The sequence below is a fragment of the Lactuca serriola genome, chromosome 4 (assembly GCF_051521515.1).
Source record: "Lactuca serriola cultivar US96UC23 chromosome 4, Lser_US96UC23_V15, whole genome shotgun sequence".
NCBI classification, from domain to species: Eukaryota; Viridiplantae; Streptophyta; class Magnoliopsida; order Asterales; family Asteraceae; genus Lactuca; species Lactuca serriola.
Genome location: NC_136411.1, coordinates 216,322,925 through 216,346,620, shown reverse-complemented (window position 1 = coordinate 216,346,620; position 23,696 = coordinate 216,322,925).

The window sequence follows — 23,696 nt, the reverse complement described above, 5'->3', positions numbered from 1 at the left end:
CACTGTCAGATCCAAGAAAATAGAAAATCAATTATTGAAAATTTTAAAATCATATTTCACAAGGAGTGTTAATACTTAAAGAACACAAAAGGGTACCTTGGGCGCAAAATATTTGGAAACTAATCTTGCATACCTCTATCAAAAGGTAAAAGCTTTCAAGTGTATGTGTCACACATGAAACAAAACAGATAAAGGAATGTGTATATATAACATGGCTTTCAAAATTCACTTGATATTTACTCACTTGAAGATCTGCAAACACTTCAAATGGAATGTTGGATCATTTTCACTGTTACATAAATTATGCTTTGTAGAATTACTTGTGCACATGACAAGTTAGCACATGAAATTTGTGAATTTTCGGGCTAGTTTGCACTCTTGTACTAAGCTGAACTTTTGTGCTTGGAATTAAGTTAAGCCCTTGGTAAGGATGAAAATAGACTTCCATACCTGATTATAGGCTTTTACCTCATGGCATTTGGAGCCTTTATGAATTTATTATGAATTTTCGAAGTTGATTGATGCAAACAGTGGGCTGCATGGACTAGTTTGCAAAGATTGGTACTTATACCCTTAAAGGAATTGGAATTAGGAAAAGTGGTCCAAAGTTCAGTGAAACTAGATACAATAACCTTTCCAGAAAACTATACTTCATGATTTTTGGACAATCTGATGGCCTTGTATGATTTTTATAAGATAAGGACAGATTGCAGCAACGTGCTGAAACATTTCATGACAGCATCAAACAAAATGGGATAAACAACTCACATAAACTCAGAATCAGGATAGGAAAACAAAGAAAAAATGTAGTAGACATTCATACCTTTCCATAATGAAAACCACATTAAAATTCTCAACCTAACACCATTGCCCTTTCTATGGCATGAATTACCATTCTGCCCTTCTCTTCTTCCTCATTTTCTGCTGCATTTTCAGAAAGAAAAAAAAATGTGTGGTAAAGATGGTGAAAATCATGGTACTTAAGTGCTTCAGAAAATGATGCAAGAAAAATCACTCTAAGAGAATACCAATTGAGAGTCATTCCATTCCATCAAAATCCTTTAAAAATAATGTTTGTTGGGATTTCTGCAATATTTCTGTAACTGCTTCATTCAAATATTCCCTACAAATCATGTAGCTTTAATATAATCCGCCTTCTATTGCTACAATTGTTCTTCTCATTTTCCCATTTTTTCCACTTTTAACCCTTCTACTTGTAATTACTGCAGTCCCATCCCTACCAATCTTTTTCAAAATTCCCCCAATGCCCGCTGCTACTAACCTTGCAGCTCTTCTTGTCACCACATCACATCTTTTCACCACCAGTTTTCTCACTTTCAGTGGAACATCGTTTATCTGATAATGAATTAATTTTGTCAAAAAAGAAAATAAACCCAGATTCAAAAAAGTTTTTTTTTTTATATAGAAACTAGGAAAATCTTACATTTAGGGTTTCTTCAAGAATCTTGGCAACTTCACTCGGGTTTGGGGTGTCATCTTCATGCATAGCAGCCATTAATGGTGTACTGAGTATTTTTAAGAAACAAAATATGAATTTATCTTTTTTGTAATCCCATTTGCTGAGAACTTTTTATCAATCTAAACAATGCACTTTACATTTCTACCCCTACATTGGTAAAAAGAGTAAAGAATTTCGTTTTATGACATACCTTAACATGAATCTTGCTGAAAGCTTAGAGGAAACTCGTCCAAAAATATCTGATTCTAATGACACTTTGTGAATTACTCTTCTAACAATGTCACCTAAATACATTCCCAATATCATTTTCTCAAAACCCTGTATTATTAATCACAAAAATCATATCAAGTAAAAAAAATGGAAATTACAGAGTGAAAATTATCTTGGATAAAAATAATTAAATTAACCTGATCATTTGGGTTCTGACTTTCTGCATCAAGATCAATATCATAATCAGTTCACTACTAGAAAAACAACCTTTTACGAACAAGACAAAATATACTGTAATAACAACTTACTGGCAGCTGGTATTCTGTTTTGGAATCTCTGCGCCCTCCTCTTATGGCAAAATGAGCACAACCAGGATACTTCCCCTGTCTACAATTCCTCCCTCATCAACAGTTTCATTTCCCAATATTTCATATAATTCAGAAATCAGTTGTTGCACCTACAAGTCATCAACAATGATTATTAGTATGAGAATGCCTGACAAGGGTATTCTCGTCTTTTGCACTTTTTTACCTCAAGGAATCAATAAGTCCTTCAGGTATGAGAATAACACCATAGTTATAACCAAGATCTGCACGTTTACAGATTACATCTGCTATGTAGTTTGTAACCTTTTTTAGTGTCAATTTCTTTGATGCAACCTGTAAGAAATATGACAAAAAAATAATTAGTGAGTCTCTAAAAAAAATAAAAAATAAATTGAATTGTGTACCTCTTCTCCAATAAGTGCGATGTTTGGATGAGTTTGTAAAGCACATTCTAATGTAATGTGGGAAGCAGCACGTCGCATAAGCCTTACAACTGCATACATACAATACAACCTTATAATTAGCAACCATGTGAATATTCCTATTTCCTTGGTCAAACGTTGACCAAATTTATTTTTTTATTTTTACAAATTATATGAAAATATAATATTCCAGATAATGAACTTACAGTGATAATATTTCCCTGTGGAACGTGCATCTATCATAACATTTCCCGAAATCACCCTGAAATACATTTAATAACAAAAGCATGATTGTTGGATATCTTTGGTCTGCGGAAAGACTGGAGCAAGTATACACCAAGTTAACACTTAACACAATTCACCATTCATTCTCCACAAACATTCAATTATTCAAACAATCTTAACATTCCCTTTTCAGAAACTGAAGATATCCCAGTTAAAGAAATAGAATCCACCATAAACTCCCCCTTTACAGAACCTTTTATCACTTGAGGTAAAATGGTCAAGAAAAAAAGAAAAGAAACAGAAATTGTTGGTGTTGGTGTTGGTGATTTGACATGATGAACCTCCCAAGATAGGTGACAATTCTTTAGTAGCAACTTCTCCTCATGTTTGAATTTGTAATGCAAATGTTAAGAGGTTTTGAATCAAATGTATAAGATTATCCATAGATTTGAGCTTGCCTTTGCAATAGTATAAGCTGATGGTCGAGCATTCACAGCAAGGGGACCTCTACGAGGTGGCCCTGTTGGTCTTCCACCACCAAATGATCTTCCATGACCTCGACCACCACCACCACCATGAGCCCTACCTCTCCCTCTATCTCTAATCTTCTTCAAATAGATTTTGGTGCGAGACTGGATCAGCTGCTGATGCAATCATATACGAATCAACAAAATCAAGCAATTGAAAGAACTGTTATAGGATCGCTGGTGATCTAGGGTTCGAGCATGAGAAAGAACTGTTATAGATATGTAGCAAGGTACGAGGTGAGATCTAGGGTTCGAGCATGAGAAAGAACTGTTATAGGATCGCTGGTGATTGGATTTCATTGGAGGGTGGAGATGCAGAAGAGAGAACACGCAGTAGAGGAAGGCGGGGCAAGTTCTTCACAAAAAGCCCTAGCTCCGATTGGATTCCGGCATCGACGAGGCCTTTGACGCCGGTTTTTGTTTGGTCGAAAGCTTTGAGCTCTGATTGTCGATCGTAGCTTGAGCCCGCTCAAGCAATGGTGGCAGCCATTTTTGTGAAGATGATCGTGTTATATATGCGAAGGTATTCTCTAGAAAGGTGAGTGAGCATCCTTGCAATTGTGGCCCTATGAACGTAAAGTGTTTGATTTCTTGTGAGAAATGAAGCGATAGAGATCGATCTATGGAGGATGTGGGTCGTTCTTTGAGGGATGAAAAAACCCTAGTTTCTTAGACTTTTTGAGTACGGGGTTTTCTAAATTTTAGATTCCCGCGAGGTATTAAGGATGGGACACGATGCTTGATGAGATCGATAAGGAGGTCAGGAGTGGCGGGGAAGCGGATCAGAGAGGAGAGAGAAGGAGGGAGCGAGAAGGGAGAAGATGAAAGATAGAAAGAAGGTAGAAGACGACTTTTCAAAATTTTGAGGATTTCGTTTCCCACCTCTACTAAACGCGCCTTTTCATTAAAATTATAAAGCGACAAATATAGAGGACGCACCTTTAAAATAAAGCGCCCTCCGTGTTTTTAATTTCTTTTCGTGAGACACTAATTTAAGGGCACTCAGTAATGCGCGACCTAAATTCTTAAATTTTTTGAAGAGATGACTCTTTTTTAATGTCGCTCTCTAATGCGTAACATAAATCAAAGAGTGTCGTGTTTTGCGCGTCGTAAAAGGCTGTTTTTCTAGTAGTGTCTTGGAGTGATAAGCATAAAGAAGCATTCGAGTTGCTAAAGAAGAAGCTATGTGCGGCACCGATTTTATCTCTACTCGATGGGGTTGAAGACTTCGCTTTTTATAGCGATGCGTCTGGGGTTGGATTGGGTTGTGTTTTGACCCAAAGAGATAAGGTGATCGCGTATGCATCTCGATAGCTGAAAGAGCATGAAAGGATCTACCCCACTCATGATTTGGAGTTGGTAGCAGTAGTTTTCGCTCTAAAGATATGGAGGCATTACCTCTATGGGACGAAGTGCAAAATTTTCACTGATCATAAGAGTCTTCAATATATCTTTAATCAGAAAGAAATTAATATGAGGCAACGACGCTGGCTAGAATTACTTAAGGACTACGACTGTGAGATAATTTACCACCCCGGTAAAGCTAATTATGTTGTTGTTCTCAGTTGGAAAGTTGATCTTGAAAGAAAAAGGCCAAGAGCGTTGAGAATAGAAGTTGTCTCGACAGTTGTGGAGAGTATAAAGAAAGATCAAGAGGAAGCTTCTGAGAAGAATGACCGAAAGGAGTAACGCTTGGGCAAAATGTTGGTGTTAGATATAAATAGTCATGGACTGATGGTGTTTGATTGATTCACTAAGAGTGCGCATTTCATAGCAGCCAATGAGAAATGGTCAATGGAAAAGCTTTCAAATTCTTACGTGAAGGCAATTTTGAGGCTTCACAGTGTTCCGTTAACGATTGTATCGGATCGTGATAGCCATTTCACCGCGAGGTTTTGGAAAAGTATACAAGAGGAAATGGGTACCAAGTTGTGTTTAAGTACAGTTTACCATCCACAGAATGATGGTCAGAGCGAAAGAATGATACAAACACTTGAAGATATGCTGAGAGCATGTACCCTAGAATTCTTAGGTAGTTGGGATGAACATTTCCCTTTGGTAGAATTTTCCTACAACAATAGTTTCCACTCAAGCATAAATATGGCACCTTATCAAGCTTTATACGAACAGAAATGTCGTATGCCGTCTTGTTGGCTTGAGGTTGGGGAGAAACAGTTTATGGGACCTGAAATGGTCCATCAGATTGCTGAAAAGCTGAAAATAATCAGGGAAAGAATGTTAGAGGTTCAGGATCGTCAAAAGAGCTACGTTGACAAGAAAAGAAGACCGATGACCTTTGAAGTTGGAGATTCGGTTTTTCTTAAAGTCTCGCCGTGGAAGGGACTTATAAGGTTTGGGAAAAGGGGAAAGTTAATTCCAAGGTTTATTGGACCGTTTAAAGTTCTTCAGAGGATTGGGAACCAAGCTTACAAGCTTGAACTACCCGAAGAACTGAATGGAATTCATAACACTTTCCATGTGTGTTATTTGAGGAAGTTCAAGGGAGAAGTTCTTGATATAATTCCAATTTCTGAATTAAGAATTGATGAAAACAAGAGGTTAATTGAAGAACTAGAGGAAATTGTTGGCCTAAAGACTAATAAGCTTCAATGCAAGATGGTCGAGTTAGTGCTTGTCCGACGGAAACACACGAATGGGGCAAATCTCACCTGGGAGACGGAGAGTGACATGATGAGTCGCTACCCGCATTTGTTTGTTGATGTGTGATTCCGGGGATGGAATCATTCTAAGGTGGAGAGAATTGTAACGCATGTGTTTCTGGGCTTGTCATTAATATTGATGTAATAGTCTAGGTTAACCTTTGTAACCCGTTTCGAAATAATAGAAGTGTATTATTTGAGTATTATGTGTTTTGTGCTTAATTGTGTGTCTTAATTGAATTAAGTATGAAAATAAGCGTCAAAATGAAATGTTAGATAAGCTCGATATCTATGGATAATGTTGTAGTAGTTGAAACGAGGTTTCCGAATATATATATATATATATATATATATATATATATATATAGAATGCCGAAATCCGAGTTATGACGAAGAAGTTATGACCTTTCGAAGTTTCGCGACAAAACTGACACGACGTAGAGTGACGTAAAATATGAATTTACGATACAACGATATTTAGCCATAGTAATCTAGACGAAAGTCGTAGAGTTCGTTAAACCAAGAGCGTACATGAAAAGAATGCCCAAATCTAACTTCGTATCAGGAAGTTATGATTTATCGAAGTTTCAGCTTAGCAGTGTACAACCAGAAGTTCGAATATTAGATCGAGCGATATTTAGCCGAAACAATCTAAACGAGAATTGAAGATCTCGTCGATAGTAGTCCAATTGTGAAAAGATAGACAAAAATGGACGACAGATGAAGAAGTTATGAGTTTATAACGAAGTTTTCCTGTCCCTGCCTACAAAAAAACAATATATTTATAATATATTAAAAATAAAGTAAAAATTAGCCAACGGAGTCTAAATGAGAGTTATAGAGCCCAATCTCACCTCTGCGTGGATATAAAGAACGTCGAAAACGGAGCTCGTATGTGAAAGTTATGAATTTATGAAGTTCGGGGCGTAAACCCCGAGGTTGTGTCAGAGCTCACGAGGTAAGCATTAGTGGCTCACGAGGTGAACAGATGATGGACGTCTCCTAGGGCAAGTGGCCATGACGAACACAATGACGTATCGAGCTCACGAGGTGAACATATGTAGTTCACAAGGTGAACATTAGAAACTCACGAGGTGAACCCAAAAATTCACCCTATAAATAGAAATCAAGGGTTAGCCGATTTAGGTTGCTCATCTCTTACTCTCCCACTCCCAATACTCTCTCTAAGCCCTATTTTAACCCTTCAAGGCCCCGATATCATCCCGAGACACGAAGAAAGTCCCGAAGCCCGAAGATCCCGAGAAGTGAGATTCCCGAGCTGAAGCTCTGCCCGCGAGGAGCCCGATTTTTGTGAAGATCTTCCAAATCTACCGAAGAATACTACTTCTACAAGTCGTAGTGTTGTCCGAACATCTTCTGATCAAGTGAGTGTGTAGTTACCATCTTCTAACGCATAATTATGAAGTATTTTATACAAAATATGTGTTATGTGTATATTTTGTTGTTATATGTGTGAATGTATATTCACTTTCTTCTGTCTCATAGATATGATTTATTCTCTATGAAATACGTGTTATGTGTATGTTTCTCATCTGTTGATTGGAATATGTATTGAATGAGAATGCTATACAGGTTTTAAACTATATATGAAAATATATATTTTATTTACTAACATGTTGGGTAGAACATAGGTAGATAGTTGATGTGTGATAAACAGATGAGAGGCCTCGATGTTGTTGTTGTTGATCTAGTTATTCATCAGAGTATGGATAACGACCACAGACTCTTTCTAGACAGTCCTGTGGAACGCTAGAAGGTTCAAAACCTGTAGGTGTTGTGAACGATGTGTTCACCAGTGTAATCTATCCCCATCATGGTTGCCTTTAGGACATCTATTGTTGAGGAAACCCCTTTGCAGTAATGTCCGTCCCGATGATAATCCTAGATTAGGTCCCTTGAGATAGATGTTGTTTTTGGGACGTAAAGTGAGGATAACGGGAATGGGTAATCGGGTTATTGTTGGTTGGTGAAATTAAATATAATTATTTATTGCGGGTTGAAAACCCTATATGCTCACCAGGCTCTTAAGCTTGACCCACTCAGTTTGTTTTTATTACAGGTAGTGGCGTAAGGGCATAAGATGGATGAATCATCAAGTTATTTTGTTTATTAGACCACTTGTTATATGTAACTGTTGTATGGTCTATCTTTTGTTGTTTATGCTTTTGTGTCTCTATCGGAACATGAAATCCCGAGTCTTGATTTTATAATGAAAATACATTTCTTTATGAAATCCTTTGGTAAATATTATTTTATCATATTTTGCTTTTGGGAACAAATTCCGCAACTCTTTTAAATCAAAAGGATTTACTCTGAAGTTATTTTAAAAGCATAAATGAAACCAGTCTTTTCTGGTCGTGATTTTGGGGATGTCACATGCAGTGTCCAACTTATCTAAATACTTTGATACGGTTCTTACTATGATACTGTTTCTAGTATGTATGCATGTATGTATACTTTTATAAAAATATTATTATATTTTAAAAGTATACTTCTTGGTGAGAGTGTTTTAGTCCCATTGGGTTTATAATTGTATATCTTATGTGGTTTGATATACTTAGTTCACTATAAACAATGCTCTAATAAAAATCTGTCACACCTCCAAACCGAAATGGCGAAACGGTCAAGGGTTGATGACGTCATGTACAGTATCATAACAATTGCATAATAGAGATCAAAGCATTACAAACATTGTATTGATAATTTAATATTTACATTGAGTTCAAATCATTGTTTGTTTACTCTAAAAATGTATAACAAAATATAAGACGTAACTATGCTAAGCTCCGTCTTCACAAAACATGTGTGGGTAGCTTTCTACTGATTCCCTAAGAATACAAGTGGTTTTGAAAACGTGTCAACCATTAAGTTGGTGAGTTCATAAACATTTTGTATGAGAAATATAAGTATTTGTTCCTTGAAAATAGTAGCGTGTTCTTCCAGAAAATCCAATATTTTCTTTTATATGTAATGTAGTCTTAATGTTCCAAGACCATAGTGTACAAGTATTTTTCCATACTTAAAATAGTAATGTGTGATTTTATACTTATATAAAACCATTGTAATGCGTATTCCTGGTAAATAATATTTTGTAGTTGTATCTTTGTAAAACATTGTAACTGTATGTTTCCGAAAATATAAACTGTATTGTACTAAAAAAATGATATTCAGTAGTCTTATCGTTAAATAAAACTAGTGAATATATGTTTGTATTTGTAAACCAAACGTATTGTTAATACTCAATTGTGAGTTATTAGAACCATGCTTGATGACTGATGGCCTGCTACGACGTTCTTCAGGTGTTAGAATGGTACGCCATTTGTCACCCCAAACCTACCTGTCTAACTGTAGCTAATAGTTTAGGTACGGGATTGTCAGTCCCGTATAGATATATTGTAACATCTCCAAAATCTCGGCCAGAAAAGACCGGTTTCATTTATGCTTTTTAAACATTTTCATAGTAATTTCTTTTGATTTAAAAGAGTTGCAGAATTTGTTCCCAAAAACAAAATATGATAAAATAATATTTATCAAAGCATTTCATCAAGAGATGCATTTTCATTATATAATCAAAACTCGGGGTGTCATGTTCCGATACAGACCATAAAGCATAAACGATAACATTACAAGTCATTCAACAAATATATACATATACAGACTTGTAAACAAAACGACTTGATGATTCATCCATCGTATGCCCTTGCGCCACTACCTGTGATACAAATAAACTGAGTGAGTCAGACTTGGTGGCGTAGTGAGTATATAGGGTTTTCAACCCACAATAAATAATTATTTTTAATTTAACAATCAACAATAACCCGATTACCCATTCCCGTTATCCTCACTTTACGTCCCTAAAATAACATCTATCTCAAGGGACCTAACCTAGGATTTTCGTCGGGACGGACATTACTGCAGAGGGGATTCCTCAACAATAAGTATCCTAAAGGCAACCATGTCGGGAATAGAGTACACCGGTGAACACATCGTTCACAACACCTACAGGTTATGAGCCTGCAAGCGTTCCACAGGACTGTCTAGAAAGAGTCCGTGGTCGTCATCCATACTCTGCTGAATGACTAGAATAACACAAACAACGAGGCCTCTCATCAATTTATTTCATTGCACACCAACTGTCTACCCATGTTCTACCCAACATATTAGTAGATAAAATTATACATGTTTTATACATAATTTTTTTTAAAAGAAAAACTGTATAGCATGCTCTTTCAATACCCCATCCAAATAGCAAGTAATACGTAAACACATAACAAGAAATTTCAAGGAGAGTCATATAAGTCTATGTGTTAGAAGGTAATAATAATACCCTCACACTACCCGTATTCTTAAATACATTCAACGATTACTTGTATAATATCATGTATTGAAAGGGACTATACACTCACTTGATTAGAAGATGATCGGGCAGCACTACGGCTTGCAGAAGTAGTGTCTCTCAGTAGATTTGGAAGATCTTCACAAAAACCGGGCTCCTCGCGGGCAGGGCTTCAACTCGGAAATCTCACTTCTCGGGATCCTCGGGGCTTCGGAACTTGCTTCGGGGCTCGGGAATGATACCGGGGCTTCGGTATATTATTGGCACACAAAACGATGCAAAATTTAGAGATAAAGGAAGAAAAATCGCAAGGAAAATGGTTGATCTCGGTTTCTATTTATAGGCTGTTGGTTCTGGGATTACGTTGGGCGTAATTTCCAAGTACGCTGGGCGTACTTCGACATCACTGCATGCATCATTTGGTGGCACTCGAGTATTGGTCAAGCAACTTGTACCCCTCTGAGTATGTTGGGCGTACTCAAATTACGCTCGGCGTAATTTGACTCGTCAAACTTCTAAATTGCGTAACTTTCGTATACGAGCTTCGTTTTCGATGTTCTTTATATCCATGCGTAGGTGAGACCATACTCTATAACTTTCATTTAGGCTCCATCGGCTAATTTTGACTTTTATTTTTATTATTTATTTTTTGTAGGCCGGGACAGAAAAACTTCGTTAGAAATTCATAACTTCTTCGTCTGTCGTCCATTTTCGTCTGTCTTTTCACCAACGCACTACTATCAACGAGATCTTCGATTCTCGTTTAGATTGTTTTGGCTAAAACTCGCTCGATCTCAATTCGAACTTTTGGGCTGTCTACTGCTAAGCTGAAACTTCGAAAAATCATAACTTCCTCATACGAAGTCAGATTTAGGCGTTCTTTTTATGCACATTCTCGGTTTAACATTATCTACGTCTTTCGTGTTGATCACTAAGGCTAAATATCACTCCTTCGTAAATTCACTATTTACGTCACGCTGTGCCACACCGGTTTTGTCGCGAAACTTCGACATGTCATAACTTCTTCGTTATAACTCGGATTTCGGCATTCATTATACCTCCGGAATCCTTGTTTCAACCACTACATCTTCATGCAAAGATATCAGGCATATCTCACACTTTAATTTTGACGCTCATTTTATTCTTAATTCATTAAATTATAATAATTAAGAAAATAAACACATAATTCACATAATTCAGAAATAATACATTCTTGTTATTTCAAATTGGGTTACAAAGGTTAACCTAGACTGTTACATTTCTAAAAATGGCAAGCCCAGAAACACGGGCGTTACAATTCTCCCCACCTTAGGATGATTCCATCCCCAGAATCACACATCAGCAAACAAATGCGGATAGCGACTTATCATGTCACTCTCCGTCTCCCATGTGAGATTTTGCCCATCCGCGTGTTTCCAACAGACAAGCACTAACTCAACCATCTTTCGTCGCAACTTCTTAGTCTTTCGGTCAACGATTGCTTCCGGTTCTTCGATCAACCTCTTGTTTTCATTAATTCTTAACTCCGAAAGTGGAATCATGTCGGGAACTTCTCCCGTGAACTTCCTCAAATAACATACATGAAAAGTGTTATGAATTCCATTCAGTTCTTCTGGTAGTTCGAGCTTGTAGGCTTGGTTCCCAATTCTCTAAAGAACTTTAAATGGTCCAATAAACCTTGGACTTAACTTTCCCCTTTTACCAAATCTTATAAGTCCATTCCACGGCGAGACTTTAAGCAAAACCGAATCTCCAACTTCAAAAGTCATCGGTCTTCGCATTTTGTCAGCATAGCTCTTTTGATGATCCTGAGCTGCTAACATTCTCACCCTAATTATTTTCAACTTTTCAGCAGTTTGATGGACTATCTCTGGTCCCATAAACTGCTTTTCCCTAGCCTCAAGCCAACCAGACGGCGTACGATACTTTTGTCCGTACAAAACTTGATAAGGTGCCATCTTAATGCTCGAGTGGAAACTATTATTATAGGAAAATTCTACCAATGGTAAATGTTCATCCCAGTTACCTTGGAATTCTAAGGTACATGCTCTTAGCATATTGATATGTGTATTTTTATATATATTTTTATGCACTTTATCTTAATACTTTGGCCTTATTTATTCTATTTTAGAACTAAAAAGTACTCATAATGTTTTGAATTATGTTTTGCAGCTATTCGTTGTCAATAAAGCACAAAAGAAAAGACCGAAGCGGAAACCGGACTTAGGAGCTAAAAGAAATTAAATATGCCGAAGAAGTGGATTACGCCCTGCGTAAAGTGGCAGTACGCACCGCCTAGTGACCAGAAGCGACATACGCCCCGCGTAATTAAAGAGTACGCGCCGCGTACTTGGTTGCCTCAGATAACTTCAATCGCGTAGTAATCCTATGTACGCACCGCGTAATCCTAAGTACGCCCAGCGTACTTAGGTCGGCCACAAAGATTATAAAAGTCGATTTTCAGCTAACTAGGAGGGGGGATTCGACTTCTAACCTAATTTAGTCGACAATTAACTTCTGTTAAGTCGTATTGAGGGTCTAGAAGGCGGCCGGAAGGCCGTTAAGCTAACGGGAGCAGAGATCGGAAGGGTTGGAGAGCGGATACATGTCGGTAATCATATGGATTGTTAACGTGACCATGTTTAGCATTCCATTGTGGTACTTTTCTGTATTTAGTTTCTGATTTAGGTGTAAAAACCTTTTACTTTGTGTTTATGATTGAATGAAGCTTTGATTATTAGACTAATTGCTATATTAAATAGTTTATTTGTGGTTAATTTATCTTGCCAAGCTTGTTAAAAGATCCTCATGTGTTAATGATGATTATTTTCTGTTAACTGTTAAGTGAATTAAGTTGTATGAACATCTACTTGATTTGCTTGTCTCTTATGATTTTTGATGACCATCAAGATTATAAGACTAGAAATAACGAATGTGAAACCAAAATTAATTTGAGAATAAGTAAGTTAATGTGTGAGCCTTGTTTGATGACCATCAACAAGAGGTTAATTAAATGTCGAAATTGATTAACTATATTTACAAGTCTTGCTTGATACGAACTGAACACTAGGAAGCATGTTAGTTTAATCAACTGATCACTGTTTGAATTGACTTGTTTGCTAAAGGATTAGTTATAGTGAACGCGAATCTAATCATTTTAGGAATCGGTGAACATGAATAAATGAATTTGTGTATGCAATTGTCTATGTTTTAAAGGTATAATTTGTCTAAACCAAAGTACCTGAAGAGATTTGTTTTCCTGTTAGTTTATCGAGAGTAGTTAATTAATTGTTAGTTTGATATTTCTTTATTATTTTCATGTGACCTGTAACCTATAATCAAATATATTAAATTAATCAACTATTCCCTGTGATCGACACCCGACTTACCTAAGCTATACTGTAATCTGACTAGGTACACTACCTATAAGTGCATAGATAGTCTAAGTTTGTTAGGTTATAAATATTAAAATTAGTGGGTACTTTTGTGCACATCAAGTTTTTGGCGCCGTTGCCGGGGAACGGTTTGTCATTAATTTAGTTTATTTGATTATTCGTTATTTGTTTTTAGTTAGTTTTTATTTTTAGTTTGATTTTCGATGATATCATTTCACTTGTCGGGAAGGTTCTTGTTTTTATTTTGCATGAATTTGGGATTGTACACATTGCTTGACGTTACTTTTTGCATGGGTTTCGGGAATGAAAGCGATTAGGGAATTCTTGACCTGCTTAGCCTCTACTTTGTTGATTTGTCCAACTCAATCCATGAGGCGTAGTATAGCAAGGCGTATTGTGGTGGTTAAGTGGAAGACCGAGCTCTTGCTGTTCTTGAGTAGTTAGGTCACTTCTTGTTCCGCTTTTAGTTAAAGGTGCAAGGAAAACAAAGGAAATATTCTAACGGGTCCCGAAAGTGGGTGTTTTCGCAAACCAATTCTTGCATGCAAAGGTTTTTGATCAACCATTGTTGTTTGATCTTGACAAAGATAAGTGATTATGACATCTTCGTTTTTTTTATTATCACTCATCGTGAAGTCATCAATAGCTTAAGAAATTAAAAAGAAAAAAAAATAAAAAGAAATTAAAGTCCCTAGATTAAAAAGAAAAAAATATATAATAAGGTTTTAAAATCCCTAGATTAAATAATTAAAAAGAAAAGGGAGTTAAATGCAAGAAAAAGGAAAGTTTCATTTAACTTACGCCCTACGTAAGTTTACTTACGCCATGCGTAATGTGCCCGGATCGCGGATGAACATTTCAGGGTGTTGGGGTTACGCCCCGCGTAACCTTGAGTTACGCCCCGCGTAACATGGCGACCAGGTATATCTTTTGACCCGTTGACTTCTTCTTTATACTTTTCACAGCCGATGAAAGGGACATTTAGAGTTTGTAAACCATGTTCAGTTTACAAACTCTAAATGTTCTTTATTCTGCAACTTGTGTGTTCTTCAAATTCTAGCTCGGTATCGTATTCGGACTCGGTTTGCACGGGTGTATGATCCAAATAATCAAGATTGCTCTTGTGCTTCGCTGATGAACTTGACTCTCCTGTCTTCTTACCCGACTTCCTAGAAAAGGCTGACTTTAATTCTTGCAAGGGCGTCTTTTTCTTGTGAAGTGCAGACTCGGGGTCTTCCAGTGGTGGCACCAAGTGTGTGGTTGCACCCTCATTCGATTGGGAATTGGCTACCAGGACTGGACTTGCGGCATTGATCCAGGAACTTTTGCAATACACACACTCAAACGCGAGTGGTGTGGAATTGTTTGTGTGTCAGGGATGGGCGCGTTTGTTCAGGATCCAGGAGCCTGTATATCGGGTGTTTTTGTTGGAGTTCTACGCTACAGTTTCCTATGATCCTAGGAAGGCACTCGATGACAGGACAGCCTTTGCTTTCAGACTGGGAGGAGTGAGCCGGGAATGCAGCATGATAGAGCTTGCGATTCGGGTGGGTATTTACACAGCCGATGAGACGAGGAGTGTCCACTTCCCGACATTTCTTGCTGACTGTCTCACGGACCGGCCAGAAGACTATAACGAGAACACTTTTTGGGCCGAGATTACGGGAGGAGTTTATACACCATCTACCGCTCGAGGGGGGATGATTCGGTATACTACATACCGAATGTTGCACCGGTTGATTTCTATGTCTCTCACGCATCACAAGAATAGTGAGAGAGTGCCTTCGACGGACCTGTATTTCCTATGGGCACTAGTTACTCCAGGGAGGCACCTGAACCTTCCCGTTGCGTTAGCTGCATATTTGGGACGGAGGGCCAGGGGACTTCGGGGGGATAGCCCGATATGCGGAGGGCATTTTATCACACGGTTAGCTCGGTCATATCAGTTGTTGACGCGTGAGATCACGAGATCGATGGTGTTTCACGACATGAGGCCGATGAGTCTTCAGCTATTGGAGTCGATGCGTGTATTAGAGCGGGGTGGAGATGGTGTTTTGAGGGTTCGAGCAGATGATGTGGTAGATGAGGAGGGTGCCGCCGAGCCACAGCCGAGACGGGTCCAACGGCGTCGACCTGCTCCTCGAGGAGCGCAGCAGGGACCTGAGCGGGAGATTGATATGCGCTACCTGGCTTAGGGTATTGACCGTCTTGACATGAGGGTCCAGAACCTTAGCGAGTATGTTGCACAAGTGGACAGGCAACAGCAGTGGTATGGGAATGCGTTGAACGCATTCTTTGCCCACCAGGGGTTTCAGTATTCGGTTCCCTTTCCACCACCATTCCAGTCACGTTTTGATGGGGCCGGTACTTCTGGGACACAGCCACATGATGATGGAGATGACGAGTGATCCTTTTTATTTTGTTTATTTTTTGTTTTGTGTTATTTTTAGTTTAGTTTAGTTTTTTTTAGTATTTGGTATGTAATTAAACTTTGATTTAGTTTGTTTTAATTTTGTTTTCCATGTTGATGCTCTTTGGTTGTTTAGATTTCTGCAGAATTTTTGCCCTTAGGAAGCTGGCAGTAAGTTCAGCAGTTAGGTCCGACTGTTGCTAGAGAGAGCAGTATGAGAGTTGAAGATTATAGTCGAGACCCACAATTTGTCATAAGTGTGGGGTGCATATTTATTTCGTGAGCGATCGTTTTGAAGATTGGCATTTTCACAATGTTTTGACTCTTATGATATGGATGAGCAGTTCCCACACCATAGAGTTTTATTTCAACGCGAGGAAGAAGTATCGTCCCCGCTGCCACGACATGGTTGACACTTTCCTATGTTATGGGGGATTTTTCATCGCGAGAAGAGGATGTCATTCTTGACGAGACGACGTGGTCGACACTTTCCCACGTCATGGTTACTATACATTGCATTTAATTGCAATATTTTGCACCACATTTTCGAAGATGGCAGTCTTGATTTTACTTTTCGGCAAATTCAGAAGCAGCAGTTCCAGTTTTCAGTCTTTCGCCGATATTTGAAGCAACTTGTAGCAGCCCCATTCGATCTCGCCACAACGACCCAGGGGAGTCAGTTCCTTTTTCTCCCTTTTTATGTTCTTAATTCGTTTTAGCATACAATGAGGGCATTGTATGAAATAAGTGTAGGGTAGGGGGTCGGTAAAAGTAAATTAAAATTAAAGAATAAATGAAATTGCTAGATTTGGAAAATTTAATAATTTAAAATTTTAAAACAAAAAACTTGAAATAATAGTTTAATTTAGAAAAATCTAGTGATAATTTAAATTTTTGCTAATATTGTATGAAATGATCCGATGGGAACTCAAATGTTTAGTTGAGTCAATATACGTTATAGTGCATTTGTGGCCTCCTTTATTTTAGTGGAATCATGGAACAAAAACATAACCCCGCTTGGTTTGAGGGATGCAATATGTTTAGCAGCCTAAACCTGAAATGTATCCAGGAAAATTATTATCATTAACCAATAAAGGTTGAGGTTGAGCGCCTCCGGTTAAGCATGTAGGTTTTGAGTGAAAAAAAAAGTGAGGTACATGTAAAAAAGAGAGAGAGAGAGAGAGAGAGAGAGAGAGAGAGAGAGAATTACGAGTAAAGTGTGAAGAATTTTGGAGCAATTAAAGTGAAGATCAAAAGATCAAAATTCCAAGAAATTCAAAAGTTGAAGATACCAGAATCAAATCAAATAAGGTGGTGAATTCAAAGAGATCAAAGATCAAATGTCAAAGAAATGAAGAATTCAAATAGAGCTCCATAGTGGTATCGATAATTGTAATTCTAGATTATGTATGCTTAGGTTGCTCAACTAAAAATACCTTGAGGTTAGGAGGTTTTCTGTGGATGGATTCGGAGGGTTGCATAAAATGAGCATTGTTCGGAAAAAGTGGGCGAGTGTTTATGAAGATTGTGAGTATTTAAAATATGGGGGGTACTTTAGGAAAATTTTTAGACACAAATGTATGCATTGAGGTCTTGGCATAATGGCTGAGTTTTAAATGGACTGTTTAGTGCAATATTGGTAAAATTAAAGTAAATTTGCTTGGGGGCAAGCAAAGGCTAAGTGTGGGGTATTTTGATATGTGTATTTTTATATATATTTTTATGCACTTTATCTTAATATTTTGGCCTTATTTATTCTATTTTAGAACTAAAAAGTACTCATAATGTTTTGAATTATGTTTTGCAGCTATTCGTTGTCAATAAAGCATAAAAGAAAAGACCGAAGCGGAAACCGGACTTAGGAACTAAAAGAAATTAAATATGCTGAAGAAGCGGATTACGCCCCGCGTAAAGTGGCAGTACGCACCGCGTAGTGACCAGAAGCGACGTACGCCCCGCGTAATTAAAGAGTACGCGCCACGTACTTGGTTGCCTCAAATAACTTCAATCGCGTAGTAATCCTATGTACGCACCGCGTAATTCTAAGTACGCCCAACGTACTTAGGTCGGCCACAAAGATTATAAAAGTCGATTTTCAGCTAACCAGGAGGGGGGATTCGACTTCTAACCTAATTTAGTCGACAATTAACTTCTGTTAAGCCGTTTTGAGGGTCTAGAAGGCGGCCGGAAGGCCGTTAAGCTAACGGGAGCAGAGATCGGAAGGGTTGGAGAGCGGATACATGTCGATAATCATATGGATTGTTAACGTGACCATGTTTAGCATTCCATTGTGGTACTTTTCTGTATTTAGTTTCTGATTTAGGTGTAAAAACCTTTTACTTTGTTTTTATGATTGAATGAAGCTTTGATTATTAGACTAATTGCTATATTAAATAGTTTATTTGTGGTTAATTTATCTTGCCAAGCTTGTTAAAAGATCCTCATGTGTTAATGATGATTATTTTCTGTTAATTGTTAAGTGAATTAAGTTGTATGAACATCTGCTCGATTTGCTTGTCTCTTATGATTTTTGATGACCATCGAGATTATAAGACTAGAAATAACGAATGTGAAACTAGAATTAATTTGAGAATAAGTAAGTTAATGTGTGAGCCTTGTTTGATGACCATCAACAAGAGGTTAATTAAATGTCGAAATTGATTAACTATATTTACAAGTCTTGCTTGATACGAACTGAACACTAGGAAGCATGTTAGTTTAATCAACTTGTAACAACGGAAATTTTTAAACAAAATTTTCATTTCAAAAGGAAGTATTTTCATCCAAAACAAGGCATAAACATTCAACGTGTCATATGATAATACAAATCATATGAATCCCAAGATCATAAATCATCTATCAGTGTGTACAGATCACGCCGGCGCCTTCCCACGGTCCTCGCTAGTACCTGAAACACATACACAACAACTGTAAGCATAAACGCTTAGTGAGTTCCCCAAAATACATCTTACGCACATACGCCTTTCAAGGCCCTGACCTTCCGGTCCATGTGTCTCAGGGGACTTCCGTCCCTGCTGGGGAAACCTTCCGGTCCTACCCACGCCAACCCTTCGGTCCACTTTACAACGCCTTCCGGCCCATAACTTATTCGCCTTCCGGCCCATAACATAACGCCTTCCGGCCCACATTAAACATATCATACATAGCACATATAACAATTAACTTATCACATATAACACATATGTCGCATATCATATCCGACCTTCCGGTCACACAATCAAACCCTTCCAAGTACAGTATAGTGAGAAGACTCACCTCGTGAATATCGATAGCTAGCAAATCCCGAAATCACTCGTGCTCGATCCTCCGAGCTACAATATCCCTATAACATCATACATCTCTTATTAACACTTTTTATCTCAAAGGTTGACTATCCCTAAGAAGTCAACACAGGTCAACTCTGGTCAACGGTCAACCGTCAACTTTGACCGGACTTGGCGAGTGCACAAGGGCAACTCGGCGAGTCTAGACATTTTCACCAACTCTCTAGGATTCCCTTCTTACACGTCGAGTACTCCCCCTGACTCGACGAGTTCCACCTGGAAGAATCGCGAGGCCACCCCGACTCAACTCGCCGACTCTCAAGAACGACTCGGCGAGTCCCAGCTCGACTCAGTCCTCCTGTCAACCCTCTCTAACTCACCCTGACTCACTGAGTCAACCTATGACTCGTCTGGACCACTCACTGAGCGAACTCAAGATAATCTTCAAGCTACTCGCCGAGTCTGCTCATCGGACTCGGCGAGTCCATACCATGCAATCACTCAAACTCGCTTCTAAGGTCAGATTTGCTCCAACAATTCATAGATCTGGCCTTCCTAGACTGATTCATCACGTAAAGCCCCAAACTTGGTGTACATACAACCTCTAAATGTCCATATATGAAGAATTATCAACAAATATCACAACTCAAGGTCATAACCTCTATTGTTCTTCATAAAGCTTGATGAATGAGGCTCTCTGGACCTCTATGGATCCAGATCCAAAGCCTCATCACTAGCAAGGGACTATTTGACCATCAAATCAACCCAACAAAGGCCACAAGAAGCCCTAAATCCTAATATGCTTCACAAAACAGAAGATGAGCCGAAATCATACCTTTAGATCGACGATCTAAGTTTCAAATCCACAGAATAGCAACCTCCTTTGCTTCCTCTTAGCTAGGACTTCCCTCTTCTTTGCTAAACAACACACAAAGGTCAAGAAATGCTTCCTTTCTCTCTCTCAAATCGCTAAAGCACTCTAGGGTTTCTCTCTATGGACTGCTGGGTACAAATGACGGCCATAAGGCCCTTTAAATAGGTCCCAAACCCGAGAAATTAGGACTCGGTTTGCACGGGTGTATGATCCAAATGCTCAAGATTGCTCTTGTGCTTCGCTGATGAACTTGACTCTCCTGTCTTCTTTCCCGACTTCCTAGAAAAGGCTGACTTTAATTCTTGCAAGGGCGTCTTTTTCTTGTGAAGTGCAGACTCGGGGTCTTCCAGTGGTGGCACCAAGTGTGTGGTTGCACCCTCATTCGATTGGGAATTGGCTACCAGGACTGGACTTGCGGCATTGATCCAGGAACTTTTGCAATACACACACTCAAACGCGAGTGGTGTGGAATTGTTTGTGTGTCAGGGATGGGCGCGTTTGTTCAGGATCCAGGAGCCTGTATATCGGGTGTTTTTGCTGGAGTTCTACGCTACAGTTTCCTATGATCCTAGGAAGGCACTCGATGACAGGACAGCCTTTGCTTTCAGACTGGGAGGAGTGAGTCGGGAATGCAGCATGATAGAGCTTGCGATTCGGGTGGGTATTTACACAGCCGATGAGACGAGGAGTGTCCACTTCCCGACATTTCTTGCTGACTGTCTCACGGACCGGCCAGAAGACTATAACGAGAACACTTTTTGGGCCGAGATTACGTGAGTAGTTTATACACCATCTACCGCTCGAGGGGGGATGATTCGGTATACTACATACCGAATGTTGCACCGGTTGATTTCTATGTCTCTCACGCATCACAAGAATAGTGAGAGAGTGCCTTCGACGGACCTGTATTTCCTATGGGCACTAGTTACTCCAGGGAGGCACCTGAACCTTCCCGTTGCGTTAGCTGCATATTTGGGACGGAGGGCCAGGGGACTTCGGGGGGATAGCCCGATATGCGGAGGGCATTTTATCACGCGGTTAGCTCGGTCATATCAGTTGCTGACGCGTGAGATCACGAGATCGATGGTGTTTCACGACATGAGGCCGATGAGTCTTCAGCTATTGGAGTCGATGCGTGTATTAGAGCGGGGTGGAGATGGTGTTTTGAGGGTTCGAGCAGATGATGTGGCAGATGAGGAGGGTGCCGCCGAGCCACAGCCGAGACGGGTCCAACGGCGTCGACCTGCTCCTCGAGGAGCGCAACAGGGACCTGAGCGGGAGATTGATATGCGCTACCTGGCTCAGGGTATTGACCATCTTGACATGAGGGTCCAGAACCTTAGCGAGTATGTTGCACAAGTGGACAGGCAACAACAGTGGTATGGGAATGCGTTGAACGCATTCTTTGCCCACCAGGGGTTTCAGTATTCGGTTCCCTTTCCACCACCATTCCAATCACGATTTGATGGGGCCGGTACTTCTGGGACACAGCCACATGATGATGGAGATGACGAGTGATCCTTTTTATTTTGTTTATTTTTTGTTTTGTGTTATTTTTAGTTTAGTTTAGTTTTTTTAAGTATTTGGTATGTAATTAAACTTTGATTTAGTTTGTTTTAATTTTGTTTTCCATGTTGAGTTTAGATTTCTGCAGAATTTTCGCCCTTAGGAAGCTGGCAGTAAGTTCAGCAGCTAGGTCCGACTGTTGCTAGAGAGAGCAGTATGAGAGTTGAAGATTATAGTCGAGACCCACAATTTGTCATAAGTGTGGGGTGCATATTTATTTCGTGAGCGATCGTTTTGAAGATTGGCATTTTCACAATGTTTTGACTCTTATGATATGGATGAGCAGTTCCCACACCATAGAGTTTTATTTCGACGCGAGGAAGAAGTATCGTCCCCGCTGCCACGACATGGTTGACACTTTCCTATGTTATGGGGGATTTTTCATCGCGAGAAGAGGATGTCATTCTTGACGAGACGACGTGGTCGACACTTTCCCACGTCATGGTTACTATACATTGCATTTAATTGCAATATTTTGCACCACATTTTCGAAGATGGCGGTCTTGATTTTATTTTTCGGCAAATTCAGAAGCAGCAGTTCCAGTTTTCCGTCTTTCGACGATATTTGAAGCAACTTGTTGTTGGATTAATGTCTAAGTCCATAACTATAATTGGTGAGACTTGACCCGACCCGACATAGTCCATTTGGGTTGCATACCATCATGCACTTGGATAGACTATAATGAGAGAAATAAGACACTTATGGTTATTAATATATTATAAGTTCTAGTATATTAATAATAAGAATAATAAGATTATTTAATTAGTATTGATCAAGAATTAATCTAGGATTAATTAAGTGATCAAAAGAAGACTAATTAAATATATGGGTTGATTGTGTAAATCATCCATACTTGTATAGTGGGCTAATGCTCCATGGATAATCAAGTTGGGCTAAAACCCATAGGATGGTCCATGGATGCTCCATGGTGTATTTGTACCCATGGATCATGGAAATGAAAGGCCATGTCAATTAGGGTTTACATGGTGTAACCCTAACTATATAAGCTTCTTATTCTTGACCAAAATTGGCGACTAGTGTGTGGTGTAAAAGGGCTAGCCGATTTCATGAGTTGTAGAATTCTCTCAAGCTATTCTAAGTGTTTTGGTGATTGTGATTCCACTTGAGGCTTCCACACTATTGGGGCTAAGCTCTTAAAGCTTGAAGACATCAAGCTACATCAAAAGGTATGTATTCTATCTTGTTACATTCATTGATTTGTATGCTAGATTAGGATAATACCTTGGAAGTTCTTATTTGCATGTATAATAGAGAAAACATAGATCCAAAGTATTTAGGGTTGCATGTACACTTAGGAAGTGTTAGAATGCTCAAAACCCAACAGTGGTATCAGAGCCTAGGTTTGTTTTCATGTTATACCTGCAATAGAAGCTGAAAAAACGAATTTGGTGTTGTCTGATCATCTGACTCGGCGAGTCCATTAGAGGACTCGGCGAGTCCATTCCTAAAATGTGATCAATTCGATCCAACTCGCCGAGTTGGTTCATGCACTCGACGAGTTGGACCCCCAGACAGCATATTTTCGAGTTTTTGGCTAGAAATGGACTAGGAACATTACCCTAAGTTGTTTTTGAACTTATAAACTTGTTTTTGATGTGGTAATGTTCATGCTAATCCATTTTCAAAGATAATTGTCAATAGATTCATGTTTTGTATTAGTTTAAGGTTTAGACTAATTACATGAAAAAGTTTGATTTGAATTATCTTGTTCTTATGAGTTGCTTAGATTAATAGAAAAGTTAATTGAAATAGTTGTTTTCAATCCATTTTAATCTAAGAGTTGAGTATAAAATGTGTTTGTGTAACTTGTCCTCAAGTTACATGAAGAGTCACATTAAAGACTCATAAAATTCATAAAAGTTAGCAATGGTTACAAAATGAATAGTCTTGTGTCATTGAATATTTTTTTTTATGACTCCATAACTTGTCCTCAAGTTA